The following is a 15,728-nucleotide window of genomic DNA, read 5'->3' as shown; positions in this document are numbered from 1 at the left end:
TCTTCGCAACGCTCCGCCGGCCCCCCAATCCTCTTCGCCTCTGCCTTAAGGGTAGGCGAAACCCCCCCCGCTCTGCTCCTGCTTCTCCAGTTCGAGGAGAAGCGGAGCACATCCCTAATAACAACAACAGCAACAACAACAGCAACAAAGACAACAACAACCAACTGGTTGGTAGGTCCTGGTTGTTTGTATTACAGCTCCCATTATCCACAGCCATGTGAATGACCAAGAGAGCACCTGATTGCAAAATGTTGTTGAAATCTAGTAATACAACATTGGATAAGTATGTCCTCATGAGAAATAAAATTAGTTTGGTTGGTTTCCTTCTTCCTCCCCATGGTCAGTTCAGAGGGGGAGGCATTTCAGAGTCTCTTTGTTCCAGAGTCAGCCATTGTGGGAGGGATTTGGTCTCTGAGACAATTCACTAGAGGTGTTGGAGCTGCCTTTGAGCCTAATACTGGCTGTATCCTGCAGTCCTTTCAGAGGGGAGGAGTCCTTCCATTGTCTTGGCATGAGGGAAATGAGATGGGAGATACATTCATTCAGCTCACATGGGAAGGAAAACATACCCAAGTTCGCACTTCCAAACCAATATGGGAATGGAAATGGTTATTTTTCAAAATGTTACATTGGAGGTCGCCATTCGAAATAGGTACAACATGCATGTATTAGGGTAAAGTGCTCAAAGAAGTGAACATATTTGTGGAAATAAAATTCAAAGATGTGGTATATTAGGAGACTCGCTTGTAAACAATGTGTACATTAGGTAAAAACTACACAAAAATGCATGTATTCAGAGAAATGCAGACAAAAAAATTGTATAGATTTGTGTACAGATTACTCCATCCCTAGAAGGAATAATATAATATTAAGCCCCCACCCACACCTTGGTCAAGGCTGGTATCTATGCATTTGTTTGTGTGCCAGGAACATTCCCGATCAGCAGATCAGAAGTGTGCATGCAATATCCCTGTCTCAAGCCAGTGTTAGGGCTAAATGTGTCTCAGGGAGTCATTTTTACCCTCCTCACCTCAATATTTTCATGCAAGTCTTTACCAGCATTGGAAATCCCCTCTTGCTCTGCTCTGCCCACTCCAGTCAGGTTTGGAAGCATACCTGCACATAAGGCAGCTTCTTTACCAATGTATTGTGTTGGATCCAGATTTAATCATATTTAGAGTAAACCCATTGACATTGAAGGGGAAGGTAGAAAATGAAGAATGAGATCCCCCCCCCAAAAGATTCCCCTTTCAAACAATATCCACTAAAACAAAAGATGGTGGACTAAAACTAGTTGGCAGCTGAGAGGCAATGAATAGCAAGTAACTAGAAGACAGCTCAGGTGTTGACAGTATCTATGTGGAAAAAGAAAATTTTGGATATAGCAATAAATGAAAAGTTATTATTTATTTATTTATTTATTTATTTATTTATTTATTTATTACATTTATATACCTCCCCATAGCCGAAGCTCTCTGGGCAGTTTACAAAAGTTAAAAACAGTGAACAATAAAAAGAAATATATAAATTTAAAACCATAAAAAGCATAAAATACAAACAAAAACACACAATATCCATTTTAAACAACTAATCTGGTGTCAGTTTAAAAAACTCAGCATATGCTATTAAATGCTGTTTAAATGCCTGGGAGAAGAGAAAGGTCTTGACCTGGTGCTGAAAAGATAACAACGTTGGCACCAGGCAAGCCTCGTCAGGGAGATCATTCCATAATTGAGGGGCCACCACTGAAAAGGCCCTCTTCCTGGTTGTCATTCTCTGAGCTTCCCTCGGGGTAGGCACCCAGAGGAGGACCTTAGATGTTGATCATAGTGTACGGGTAGGTTCATGTTGGGAGAGGCATTCCATCAGGTATTGTGGTCCTAAGCCGTGTAAGGCTTTATAGGTTAAAACCAGCACCTTGAATTAGGCTCGGAAACATACAGGCAGCCAATGCAAGCGGGCCAAAGTCGGTCTTATATGCTCCAACCCTCTGGTTCCAGTTATCAACCTGGCTGCTGCATTTTGCACAAGCTGCAGCTTCTGAACCGTCCCATGTAGAGTGCATTGCAGTAATCTAAGTTGGAGGTTACCAGAGTATGGACAACTGAAGCTAGGTTATCCCTGTCCAGATAGGGGCATAGCTGGGCCAACAGCCGAAGCTGGTAGAAGGCACTCCGTGCCACTGAGGCCACCTGGGCCTCAAGTGAGAAAGATGGTTCTAGGAGAACCCCCAAGCTACAAACCTGCTCCTTCAGTGGGAGTGCAACCCCACCCAGAACAGGTTGAACACTCTCTGTCCGGTCAGAGGAACCACCCACCAGCAGCAGGACCTTCTCTTCTGCTGCTCCCAGACTGGGGAACGGCCTGCTGGAGGAGACTCGTCAATTTGACAATCTATTTTTGCATTTAAGAACGGTATAAAGACTGATCTCTTCCGGCAGGCCTATCCAGTGGAATTTTAGGATGTTTTTAAGATGTTTTTATAATGTATACTATGTTTTTAATTCAGTTTTATGTATTTTATAATTATTGTTGTTCTCCGCCTCGATCCAGATGGAGAGGCAGGTTAGAAATATATTATTATTATTATTATTATTATTATTATTATTATTATTATTATTGAAATCTATGGGACTCATAAAGGAAGATTATAAAGGAATGAAATAGGATAAATTAATATACCACCCTGGAATAGAATCAGAATATAAAAGTCGGAAGAAGAACAAACTTGAACTTGTCCAAGCTTGGGAGGGAATGGGAATGGGAATCTGTTTTGCTTGTGGATTTCCCCCCCTTGTATTTTTTTGAAAACTCAATAAAATTATTTTAAAAAAAGAGAAAGCTGCTTTTGATTCAATGTCTCGTACAAGACTCTGGGACAAATCAAATTCCTCAGAAATAGTTTTTTCTGATTAAATGCTTATATAATAATACTTGGCTGAAGGTGTGGACAGCTTACATGCCCTTTGTTAGCCACAAAAGGAGTTAAGCAAGGCTGTATTTTGGCCCCTGTATGTTTACTTGGTATATGATATTGTGAAGTAACGTCTCCAGCCTTTCACGCCTCTAAAGTGGCAGCAATACCTATTTTCATCCTAATGTATGCAAATGTTGCTTCTTTCTCAAACAAAATTGGGGTTAAAAAAGATTGATGGGGCATTTTCTGAATATTGCCAAAACCAACAGTAGTTGTGAATTATAAGAAAACCAAAGTTATGGTGTTCTCTAGGCGATATGCACTCCACATATGGTATTTGGATGAACAGTCTTCAAATCTCTGTGTATGTTCTTTCAAATCTAAAGAATCATGGTCAACCCAACAGAAATATGTGGTGGAAAAAGCATCTCAGAGTGATGAATCTTGATGTGCTTCTTTTACACAAAAGGGGATAACCATATATCCTCAGCACATAAAGTTTTTAAAGCTAAACCTTTAGCTCAATTACTATACGGAGCTCAGATTTGGGTGGAAGCTTATTCTAGACCAGTCAAAGTTGTTCAGTCTAAGATTTAAAAATTCTTCTGTTTCATGCTGTGTCCAAAATGCTTCCTTGTGCTGTGAGGCTAATCTCCCTTCTATTAGTTTATAGGCCTGGTACAGGATACTTATTTATTGGCTTCGGCTGAACTTAACTTTCATTGGTGTGCTCCCCTTGGTTCTGCAGGATCCCCATGAGAGTGTTTGGATGAAGACCACCACTTTTAATCTTTATTCTTTTGGCCTATAATAATAAAAATAATAATAAAATTTATTTCTTACCTGCCTCTCCATTTTGATCGAGGCGGGGAACAACAGTAAATATAAAATACATAAAACTGAATTAACAACATAATTTAGGATTGAAAAACATCCTAAAAACATTCTAAAAACATCCTAAAATTCCACTGGATAGGCCTGCCAGAAGAGATCAGACTTAATAGTTTTCTTGAATGCTATTAGATTGTCAAGTTGATGAGTATCCTCTGGTAGGCCATCCCGCAGTCTGGGAGCAGCAGAAGAGAAGGTCCTCTGGGTAATACCCATCAGCCTAACTTTGACTGATTGAAGTAAATTCTTCCCAGAGGACCGGAGTGCGTGGAGCAGGTTGTTCGGGAGAAGGTGATCCCATAGGTAGCCTGGACCCAAACCATGTAGGGCTTTAAAGGTGATAACCAACACTTCATACTTTGCTTAGAAACTAATTGGCAGCCAGTGAAGTGATTTTAAAGTTGGTGTAATATACCAACTTTATGTAATTTCCACTAGAGGTGTGCTCCGCTCCGATTAGAATCGGAGAATCAGAAGCGAATTGGCCTGCTCCGCCTTGCCCAGAGGCGGAGTAGAAGTGGACCGTGGACCCTTAGAAGCAAGGTGAAGAGAAGCGCCCATAGGAGAAGCGCTTCTATTTTCGCGGAGCGCTCCGATCGCCATTTTGAAAAATTTCGCCCATAGGATTGCATTGCGGAAAAGAAAAGGGCATAACTGTGTTGTTTTTAAAGCTATCTTTCTGAAACTTCTTGTGCTTAGAGAGTCGTGGCTGGGGGTCATTTTGAGCCTACTCTCAGCTCTCTGCGTGGTGCGGTTCGCTTGCTATAACTTTTTTAAAAATCGGGTAAAAAAACCTGGAGAGGTACCTTTTTGAAGTGCTGAGAGGCAGGTTCATGATCACATGATCCCAAAGTTGGAGGAGGGGATAAGCAAAACGGGACTTGGGATACTGGGAAACTTCTCTTTCTTAGTCTGTGAACTGACTTTTCCCAATGTTTTTTAAAACAGTAGCCCCAACAAATGCACAAACACAACCTGAAATCATATACTAAGCAAATAAATAACAGATAGGAAACACAGCACTGCTACCCACCCTAACCTTGGTGAACAACTGAATAGATGTGGTGCAAGGGGATGAGGTCCCCTAGGGCATGTGGATGTGCCCAGTGCACAGACACTGTGTCCTGCCCTGGAGGGTCATCAGAGCCCTCCAAAGGTAAACCAGTGAATCAGCAAGCTAATGCCTATCATGAGTTGAAGTGTTAGTTTGCTTCTTAAAGAATGGTCCCTAGACAGGGCCAGTCAAAATTGGCATAGTTCCTCCTCCCCCTGGCACGTCCACGATCCTCTTACTGGTAAAAGACAGATATAGCCTTTTTTAAAAAAATCTTCTTGTTGTTTATTCAGCAACACTGCTGCTTTTAATTCCACCCCTCCTTTGTTTATTTATTTATTTATTTATTCCATTTTATATTTACACCCCATAGCCCAAGCTCTCCTGGCTTTTCCTCTTCAGTGAAGTCAGGCAAGCTTTCATTGTGGTTCAACTCCTTATTGTTGTTGTTGTTATTATTATTGCTATTTTAATTAGTACTGCTATTATTAACATTACTATTATTATTGTTGTTGTTGTTTAATAATGGCTGTGATCACAGTGCAGTCAAACAACTCTGAAGCAAGGATCACAAAGCTTTACTCTTATCCTCCTAGCCTCCTAGTTATGGGATGCAAAAGAAAAGGTATCTCTCTGTGCTGCTCCCACCTCACAGGGATGGTTTGCATTACTGGCTTTGAAACTATCCTTGGCTCACTTCCTTGTGCCCCCAGAAATGTCTGCTGCCTGCCTGCCTGCCTTCCCTCCCTCCTCCCCTGCCCACTTCGCAGGGATGTTTTTTGTGTGTCTTGCTTTGACTCAGGGGATAAGTCCTTCCTGCACTCACTTAGACTTTTGGAAGTTCCAAATCAATTTTTCAAGTGTGGAAGAAGATTCATATAGGTTTATCTACTCCCCAATTCATGGCATGTTGGGATTTCCTTTGAAATGGCCCCTGTCTGCAGCTTTAAATCCCTGAGATACTGGGGTGTCCGATTTTCATAAATTCCCCAAAAATCAGGGGATGATGAGAATTGCTTGAAACTTGGCGTCCATTGGATAAGCTGTCATGGGACCGAACATGAGGTTTCTGAGGTGCAAATTGACGTAGTTGTAGCATAGGACTTGATTTGGGGTGAGTTAAAAGGTTTAAGCCCCGCCAAAAATCAGGGGATTATGGGATTTGCTTGAAACTTGCCATGAATGTGGATCTAGATGGCATCTGTGAGGGTGCCCACTTCAAATTTTTTATCTGTCAAAATGTCGGAGAACAGTCCATGTCTGAAAATGGGGTGTTCAATTTTCATAAATTCCCCCAAAATCAGGGGATGATGGGATTGACTTCAGTCTTGGCATGCCTGTGTATCCATGGATAGTCTATCATGATGCTGAGTTTGAGGTTTCTAACATGAAAATTGACGGAGATATCAAAAGGGGTGTTAATTAGGGTTATGGGTGGTGCGTTAGAGGTTAAAACCCTGCCAAAAATCAGGGGATGATGGGATTTGCTTGAAACTTGGCATGATTGTGGATCTAGATGGCATCTGTGAGGGTGCCCACTTCCAATTTTTTTATCTGTCAAAATGTCGGAGAACAGTCCATGTCTGAAAATTGGGTGTCCGATTTTCAAAAATTCCCCAAAAATCAGGGGACGCTTGGATTGGCTTGAGTCTTCGCATGCATGTGTATACATCCATGAGGTGTCATGGTGCCAAACTTGAGGTTTCTAACTTTAACAGAAAAAAAGTTGTATACTTTTTTGGATTTCAATGCAAGCCTATGGGAGGGAAAAGTGGAGCTATAGGTGGAGTGGGGCAGAGCGAAGTGGCCTGATCTGCAAATTGTGGATCTGGAAGAGAAGCGGATTGGGGGGTCCGTGCACACCCCTAATTTCCACTGTTATAGGAAATCAAAGCTACTAACCAATAACAGCACCCAGAAAGTCCTCCCAGAGGGAGGTTCCACATACGGGGATGTAAGAGTTACACACACACACACACAAAGAAGAGATACAAATCAGTACAAGGTGTGATGTTTGGGAGGAGTTCCCACGGGCTGAAGACAAAGAAGCGTACGTAAGTGATCAAATGGACCAATAAGGTTTGAGTACTAACCTCACCAACTTAACCCATAAGCTGCCTTTGCACATGCGTGTTTACTATCTCAATAAATGTTTGATTGCACTAACAAGCACATATCAACATGGTAAATCACATGGACCAATGAATGTAAGCTGATGGTGTTGATAACATAAATGTATAAAAACAACCCCTCCATGTTTGAGGGGTGTGACATTGCTTCTGCATGAGCGACAGTGTTCACCCTTAACTGCAGTTCAGTAAAACTAGAAAAAACCCAAGAAGCCTCTGTCGTCTTTCTACCAAGTGTATACAAATCTGAACAATATGTTGCACTTGGTCCAAGCATAGGATCATAACAATATGGTCACCCCTAGGTGTACCGATGTCCAACCTGAACTAGTTGAAGTTTCCACACCATTATTATTATTATTATTATTATTATTTATTTATATAGCACCATCAATGTGCACGGTGCTGTACAGATTACACAGTAAATAGCAAGACCCTGCCGCATAGGCTTACAATCTAATAAAGTTGTAGTAAACAATAAGGAGGGAAGGAGAATGCAAACAGGCACAGGGAAGTGTAAACAGGCACCGGGTAGGGTGAAGCTAACAGTATAGAGTCAGAACAAACTCAATATTTAAAAGCTATAGGGAAAAGAAAAGTTTTTAGCTGAGTTTTAAAAGCTGTGATTGAGTTTGTAGTTCTCAAGTGTTCTGGAAGAGCGTTCCAGGCGTAAGGGGCAGCAGAAGAAAAAGGACGAAGCCGAGTAAGGGAAGTGGAGGTCCTTGGGCAGGCGAGAAGCATGGCATCAGAGGAGCGAAGAGCACGAGCGGGGCAATAGTGTGAGATGAGAGAGGAGAGATAGGCAGGAGCTAGACCGTGAAAAGCTTTGAAGGTCAACAGGAGAAGTTTATATTGGATTCTGGAGTGAATTGGAAGCCAATGAAGAGGCACAAAGGTAGCCCTATGTAGAGCGCATTGCAGAAGTAGAGCCTCAAAGTTACCAGCGCATGCACTACTGTCATTAGGACTTCCAACTTTAGGAAGGAATGCAGCTGGCGTATCAGCTGAAGCTGATAGTAGGCACTCCTGGCTGTTGCATCTCCACAACAGTTTTTAATTCTAGGATTTAGTAAAGTAAAATACCTCATTAGACATTGACAGAACAATTTGGATGCTGTAGGAACATTCTGTCCATGGTATGACCACTTCCCACCAAGTATTTTTGACACACTGGCATCTAAGTATACTGCTGATAAAGAAATCTGAAAAGCCCACCTGAAGCCTCTTACTCCAATCTGAATAAAAGTACAAAAGCATGCACACTTCTGACCCTGGCCCCACCTTCATGCTTCCTCATGGAAAATAATAAAGTTTCCAGTCTTCACTTGAGGCTCAAGGTTGCCCTAAACCCTTTGCCCCACACCTGGTAGCAAAAATATCAGAGAAAGAAGGCCTTGAGGACAGAAGCAAGTTTCCATATTCCCCAGACATAGAGGCATCCAAACCATCCGAAACCCTCTGACTAGGCATTTCTAAAGGGTTAGAGCAGACTCTGGAATCCCTATCTCTCCTTATCAAGGAACAGAACGCACCATTTGTACTGGTCATAAGCTGCCAAAATATGGTATTGTTTATGTAAGAATGGGTTTCTCTTTATTGAACATGTATGGGACTTGTTATCAGTCACGGGAGGGAGGAGGGAAAGGAGTATGACTTCATCAGACTAACTTGATGAGTATAAATGTATGCTGATGTAGTTGATGGGGAGGAGAGTTTTTCGCCATTGTTTGGTACGGGGTGAGGGCTTTTCTCCTGTGTTCACAGTAATAAAGAGTCTCTGTGTCTGGACTGGTTGTGAAGTCGTCCCTTCCCTATCAGGTTAGGAGAATTTCCCTAACACTGCCATCAGATGTACTTGAGGACCTATTTAAAAGAATCCCACTGGAAAAAACATACATGGAGTGTTATAAATATTGCGTTTTGCATAATCTGATTCAAGTTAGACCAACGTTCTAACTGTATAAAGTGGGAGGGGGTTTTCTGCTCAGTTCTATAGCAGTTGTAAATTGGCAGTTAACTGCTCTTCTCTTTTTGGTTGGTGTGTTGTCTGTATTAAGGAAAGGACAGACTGTGTTTTTGTAGTCTCTATTTGTTGTTACTACTTTCTTCAAGCTCAACATAAAGAAACACTTTAATATATATATCCTCTGGTCAAGTATATTCCTTTGCTGCTATCTTTCCATATGTCACATATAACTCCTAACAGAGTTATATATAACTCCTAACAGAGTTAATATAGAGAGATAGTGATGTCCCCAGGGAGAGGTTTCATCTCTCTAATGAATGCAATGTGCCAAGGGTTAAAAGATGGCTTTTCTGCCAAAGGGTGGCTACATGTGGCTATATGCCAAGTTTGCATTCCTTAATGGTGGACATCATGTCCTAGCAGACAAAGGGAAAAACTTTCGACCAATAGAGCATCGAATGTAACCTATGACTCATTGAGATTGTGCACCTTAACTTGAAAATTGATTGTAACTTAACTTGCTAATCCAGAACTGACCAATAGAAGGGTTAGAAAGAGACTAACACCCTCTTGTAGTCAGGGCCTATATATACTGTGAGATTCCTTTGTTCTGGTGTGCTTCCATCTTGTGGAACCGGAGAGCGCCCCCTTACTGCAGCATCGGAAGTAACTGGATTAAGTATATTCTCCAGCCTCGTGTGTTTGATTGGCTATTAACGCACCGGGGAAGCGGGCCTTTAAATCCCTGGTTAAGGGACAACAATAGTTTCTAACATCGAGATGTCAGTATCAAAACAAAAGCTCATGTATTATTATTTGGCAGTTTTTACAGAGGAGCATCTGGGTTGCCTTCAGCCTCTTTCTGCCTCACGCTAGCTAGACAACATCCCCACCCTCAAACAATCCCCCTATCTCTGCCAAAGTCTCCCAACAGTCCAGCCAGGCTGTGCACTTGTACCCTGTGGCTAGGGTGAAAGCTTATAGCTTGGTCATATCCGGTGACCCTGGTTTTTTTAAAAAACCCACCGCCAGCCACCTCTGCCTGCACCAACACTGGACTCGGAGACATTCTTAAAAAGGCTCTGTGTGGCACGCTAGTCTCTCAGGACTAAGCTACAGCTGTCTCTGAGTTGTGACTCTGTCTGAAACTGATGCCAGCCAAAGCCTTTCTTCAGCCAGCCAATGCCTGCACCAACACTTGATTTTGAGACGGTCTTGAAAGGTTTTGTGTGGCCAGCCTGCCTCTCAGGGCTCAGCTCCAGCCATCTCTGTCTCTAAGAGATATGCCAGCCAGCCAAAGCTGCCAATCTATTTATTTTTCTCTGACATACACTTCAAATGTTCTGCATTGCATCCCAGCAGTGCAGATAGAGCCTTGCTCACAAGTGAACAAAGTGAAGTGGAAGAGAAGGGGTAGCGAAGCAAAGCAATGACATGCCAGGTTCCAGTATCCACAGCAACAGGACATCCACAAAGATGAGAGCCTCTCTGAACTGGCACCTCACTGCTGGTCATGAGAGTTTTTCTCTAAGGATGACCTTTCATCGTCCATGATGTGGAACTTTTGAGAAAAAGGCCCTGTTCTATTTTGCCCTGTGGGCTGCTTTGACTGACCTCTCCTTTCCCACATTTTGAACTGTGGACTTGATCTGTGGACTTGCCTCTGCTGAGCTCCAGGAGCCCGACTGCCCACCAGATCTGCAACATGAAAGGTGACCTACTTCCCTAGCACTTCTTAGCTAAAAACTGGAGATCCCCTTGATGCCAAGGCCTGAAACTGTTCAAGGTGCAAGACCCCAAAGAGGAGGTTTGACAACCTGAGTATGGCTCCATTGGTTTTTAAAACAATTTTAAAACCTCAATTTTTTTAAAAAAAAAATCCTAAAAATTAATGGATGAACATATCTGATTCAAACTGATACAAACATGAAGTATGGAGCCCTTATAGATGCTGTGGAGATGCTCATGTCTGCCAAATTTCAGAGAGATTAGTGAAGTGGAATTTATGAAATCAACTGATAACATTTGCTTTGTTTTTAAGGGAAACTACTCGAAGTAAAGTGTTATAATCGTTTCATGATACAATCAAGAAATTTGGATAACTTACAGACACTGTAGAGGAGCTCCTGTCTGCTAAATTCCAGACAGATTGGTGCAGTGGTGTTCATGTAATGAACTGGTAATATTTGCTTTTTTCAGGGAAAAATGGTGGAAGAGGAAGGAAGGGGGAGGATTGGAACAAACACACTAAAGGGTAGCAACTAGAACAACTTTAATAAATTTTGTATTTTTTTTAAAAAAAGACAAGCAGAAAGAGAAATAGAGGCAAGAGAGAACAGTGAGAGAAGGGGGAAGGCTCAAGAAAGATCCAAGTACCAATGCCCCAAAACACACACCAACAACAAACCTAAGTTAGCCAGCCCCAAACACCCTACTCCTACCAAGTCTAACCCATGATGAGCAAGGATGAAAGAAGCTCAGTCTCCTGATTGTCCTTAAGCCCTCCTCCACCATTGTGATCAGAGGCTGCTGGAGAGAATTAGGAGGCTTCAGTAGGAAGCTGCCAATTAACAGCCAATTTCCCCCTCGAAACTCCTCGCCCCTCTCTAACAACAACAAAAATGTTGCAAACACCAAACCTCATCCCACATACACTTTTGTTCTGGTTTACCCTCGAATTATCTCATTTCGCTTATAAAGTGCTTATATAGCATATGAAAACTTGTAAACTTACATCTCTGCTGTAGCGCGTTGGGGAGATCTGTTGAGGTTCACTCACACATGTTGTTATCCCCACCTCCAGATCTTCTTTGTACCTCCTCTTACTGTTTATTGGTTGGTTGAAGAGGGGACAACTCCCCCTTGGACAACAGGGCTTGGGATTCGCTTCTCTTGTTACTGAACACCAAAGTAGAACATTACGTAAGACTGCAGTCAACTCTTTTGCATGCTTACTCAGTAAATAAATCCCATTGAGTTCAGTGGAATGCATTTCCAAATTAGAGTCCCTCAGATTGCAGTCTTAATTTTTGCAACTTTAAAAAGTAAAAACAAACGGTGTGGGTAGCTGGGGTGGGGGAGCGAAGCGAGGTAGGAAGTGGCCATCTCAACTCCCAGTGTACGGAGGAGGAGACTTCAAATGCAGCGCCAGGACCTCCAATAGCAGAGAAATTGAGAGACAAATCACAGTTAGTGAGAGGATTAAGCCATCCTTTCCCATGTGGGGGCTCTCAATAAAAACTGGAACCTCCCCGTTGTTAAAAAAAGAAAGAAAAGAAAAGGGTGGGGAGATACAGGATTCCCCCCCCCCATGGAGAACATTTCCATCTCTGCTTCCCCCTGTCTCCTGCCATCCCCCACTCAGCTTCACATGCTCAAAGGAATGGAAGATCTTTGTCTTCCCCTCACCAACTCTCATTCAAATAAGAACAAGAGCAACACAACATAGGATGGAAAAGGACAGACATGGACACACACACAGATTCAGAAGCAGCCAAAGGACTTTGCTTGAAACTGACAAGACATTTAGGTGAAACTGACCAGTCTTTGAAGAGTGCTCTTCCAGACCTATGGAACAATATGTTCCTTTGCAGTTAAAAACACACAGATCTAAAGAGTCTCTCCCCACTCACCTCCTTTTCCTCCCTCGCTGCTTTTTGCTAGTTTAACTGGGGGATTTAGCTGCTTCTGTTTCCCTGCCAGGAGTGAGCGGGGAGTTCAGAAGCAGCAGGAGGAAAGGATTTGAATTTGCACACTCCTCTCCTTCATCAGCAATACTGCCCCTTGAAAACACGCCCACAGTACAGCGCATTGGAAATGATGGATTAAAACACATGTTAAAATTTGAGCGATGTGTTTTTGCATGCCCAGAAGAAGCAGACTTTATCCACAGCAAAATATTTCACTTTAAGGGGGTGGGGTGGGGAGAACCACAATCATAGCAGGACATAGTCAGCGTCATCCGAGTCCTTCGCACTCAACGCAGACTATAATGTCACCGTCATTTGAGTCTTTTGCATAGATTTCGCTGCAACAGCACAATATAAGGCTGGTGGGATGAAGCTTACAGACAGCCTGTCTGCACTTGAAAAAATGGTGTGAATCAATCCAAATTGATTAGGACCATGCTGATTCACTTTGGACTATTCAGATCTGTTTCAATTCACTTTGGATCTGTTCCAAAGCCCTCTGAATCAACCAAATTCACCTTTGCTTTGAGATTCAGATCCAAGGTGTTGCATAACTCTAATTATAGCCTCCAAGTGCAATCACGTTTCAAAATAACAGAATGGGATTTACTTCTGATCAGATATGGTTATCTGTGCCAGCTAGTTGTTCCCTGAGGCAAAGAAATGCAAAAGGACAAAGGATATAAATTTTCTCACTCATTCAGCTTATGCATGGTTGTGATGATATGTAGATAAGCATTAAGAAACTAATTAACTATTTATTTATTACATTTTTATACCACCCAATAGTGAAAGCTCTCTGGGCGGTTCACAAAAATTAAAACCATAATAAGAACTAAGAATTTCATCATACCTGCACGTTTGTCCTGGTTGATCCTCAAATTATCTGCCCTCATTTCCATAGTGCAGTGGTTCCCATGGACCCCAGGGGGTCTGTGTAACCCACCCAGGGGGTCCATGGCACCATTCACATATTCACCATTCATTTCTGGAGTCCACTGATGATGAATTCCTACCAGAAGTAAAATATAACATCACTGAGCACCTGCATGATTTAGTGACTAGCTTCAGAGATTACTTTCCTGCACCTAATCCTGAAAACTCGCAGAGAAGGAATCCTTTTGAGTGTGGTGATGTACAACTAACAGCTCTCTCTGCAGAAGAGCAAGATGCACTTGCTGATGTGACTTGTGATGGTTCATTGAAATCATTTTTCAAAGAATATAGACTGGAGCAATTCTGGGTGAAGATTTTTCCTGATTATAAGAAGTTAGGTGAAAAAGCTTTGAAACGTCTAGTTCCCTTTTGTTCTACACATCTTTGTGAACAAACGTTTTTGACATTTTGTTATATGAAGAACAAGCATAGAAACCGCCCAGAAACAGCCCATAGTAAACCGCCCAAAGAACTTCGGCTATTGGGTGGTATAAAAACGTAATAAATTAATTAATTAAATAAATAAATCGGCTCAATGTTGATCCAAATTTGCGATTAAAAGTAGGAAATACTGAACCGGATGTGGAAGGGATTGTTCAGGACAAAAAGAGGCATGATTTCTCCCATCACATTTAGGTTTAGTAGCTGCTAGACAAGTCATAATTTGTTCAATTGTAAACTAGACATTAGTAAAATTAAATTCATCTTTATATTCCGAACTAAATCATTGTCATTTTTGCGTGGTAATATCACAAATTTTATGGTCTGTTTTTTATTATACCAAAAATCCTTTGCTTATTAGGGGCTACCCCGTATTTTCTTCAAAAAATTGCTTCACACAGGTAACTACCATAGAGATAACATTTTTTTCAAAAGTAGGGGGGTCCATGGCTTGGCATTTGAAAAACAAGAGGTCCACAGTACTTAGCTAATTGGGAACCACTGCCATAGTGCATGAAAGCCTGATCAACTTACACCTTTGCACTTGTACATTTCATTCATCTTTACACCTCTCCTCTCGTGCGCACCAGGGTTTCACTGTTCTTTCATTGAGATGCACATTCCCCCCGATCTCCTCTGTACAGTTCATTGGTTGGTGATAGTTGGACACCGCACCCTCCCTACATGGTTATTCCCTGTTGCCTAGGCTATGCCCATTCCCCTCACCCTGCCTGGAGGCTTTGGAGCATGAACACACTAAAGTCAGATACAGGCTACCATTGAGTAAACACCATTGAACAGAGAGAGACTCACTTCTGAGTAAATAGAAGTAAGACCTCAGAAGTAAGCATGGGGGTTGCAGGGGGTTGCATCCAAAAATCAATGGATGATCCAATCTGATTAAAATTTGGCATGCTGAAAGCCCTCCTTAAGAGCTATCACTGTGCCAATTTTGATCTCTTTATCTTTAAAAAAGGGCAATGCTGGCAAGGAGGGTGCATTTTCCACATTTCTTTTAAGGTGAAAATGTCTACTCAGAACATAGAGTTCAATGGGACCTCTTCTTGCCCCTTGTCATGCACTTCTAATCGCACAAAAGACTGCAGGTGCATGGGCATGCTCATTCACAGTTGCATCCTATTTATTTCAATGGGCTCGAACCCCCCCTCTGCCTTTGGATACTGAGCTGATGGAAGGTGGGAAGGAAGGGACAGCTTGCTTTGTGGGAGGGGGAACCCGGCTGCGATCCTGCGTGCGCTTACTTGGGAGTAAGCCACATCAGAGCCTTGAACTGAGGGAGACTTGCAGCCCGCATTTTACTGAAAAGGGGAGGGGGAGAGAAGCTACACAGTCAGCTCAGCCCAGTTTAGCCCCTTGGTGGGGAAACCAGCCCAGAGAGCAAGTCATGAAGCAAAGATCGATGAACGAAAGTACTAGACTGTTCCTTCATTCAGCCCAGCAGCCAGGTAGCAGGAGAAGGAAAGGATTTGAATTTGAATTTAAAAACACCCGTTGGAGAAAAGGCACACCTCTTTCTTTCGTCATCAGTACCGCCCCTTGAAAACGTGCCCACACAACAATGGATTGAAAATGATGGATGAAAATACACGTTGAGAGGTCAATTGTTGTCCTTTCGATTTACTGGAAGAACCAGACTTTCCCCGCACCAAAAAACAGCACTGGGGGGCGGGGAAGTGAGGTCAGG

General features: G+C 42.4%; 1 pseudogene; it reads right to left on the bottom strand.

The window, feature by feature from the left end:
- Positions 1–13,548, bottom strand: part of LOC134411578 (arylacetamide deacetylase-like 3) — a 77,782-nt pseudogene extending 64,234 nt beyond the window's left edge.
- Between the last annotated feature and the right edge of the window lie 2,180 nt (positions 13,549–15,728).

The sequence above is a fragment of the Elgaria multicarinata genome, chromosome 20, assembly GCF_023053635.1.
Source record: "Elgaria multicarinata webbii isolate HBS135686 ecotype San Diego chromosome 20, rElgMul1.1.pri, whole genome shotgun sequence".
NCBI lineage: Eukaryota > Metazoa > Chordata > Lepidosauria > Squamata > Anguidae > Elgaria > Elgaria multicarinata.
The sequence above is the reverse complement of the archived record's forward strand: the minus strand, read 5'-3'. Positions and strand labels throughout refer to the sequence as shown.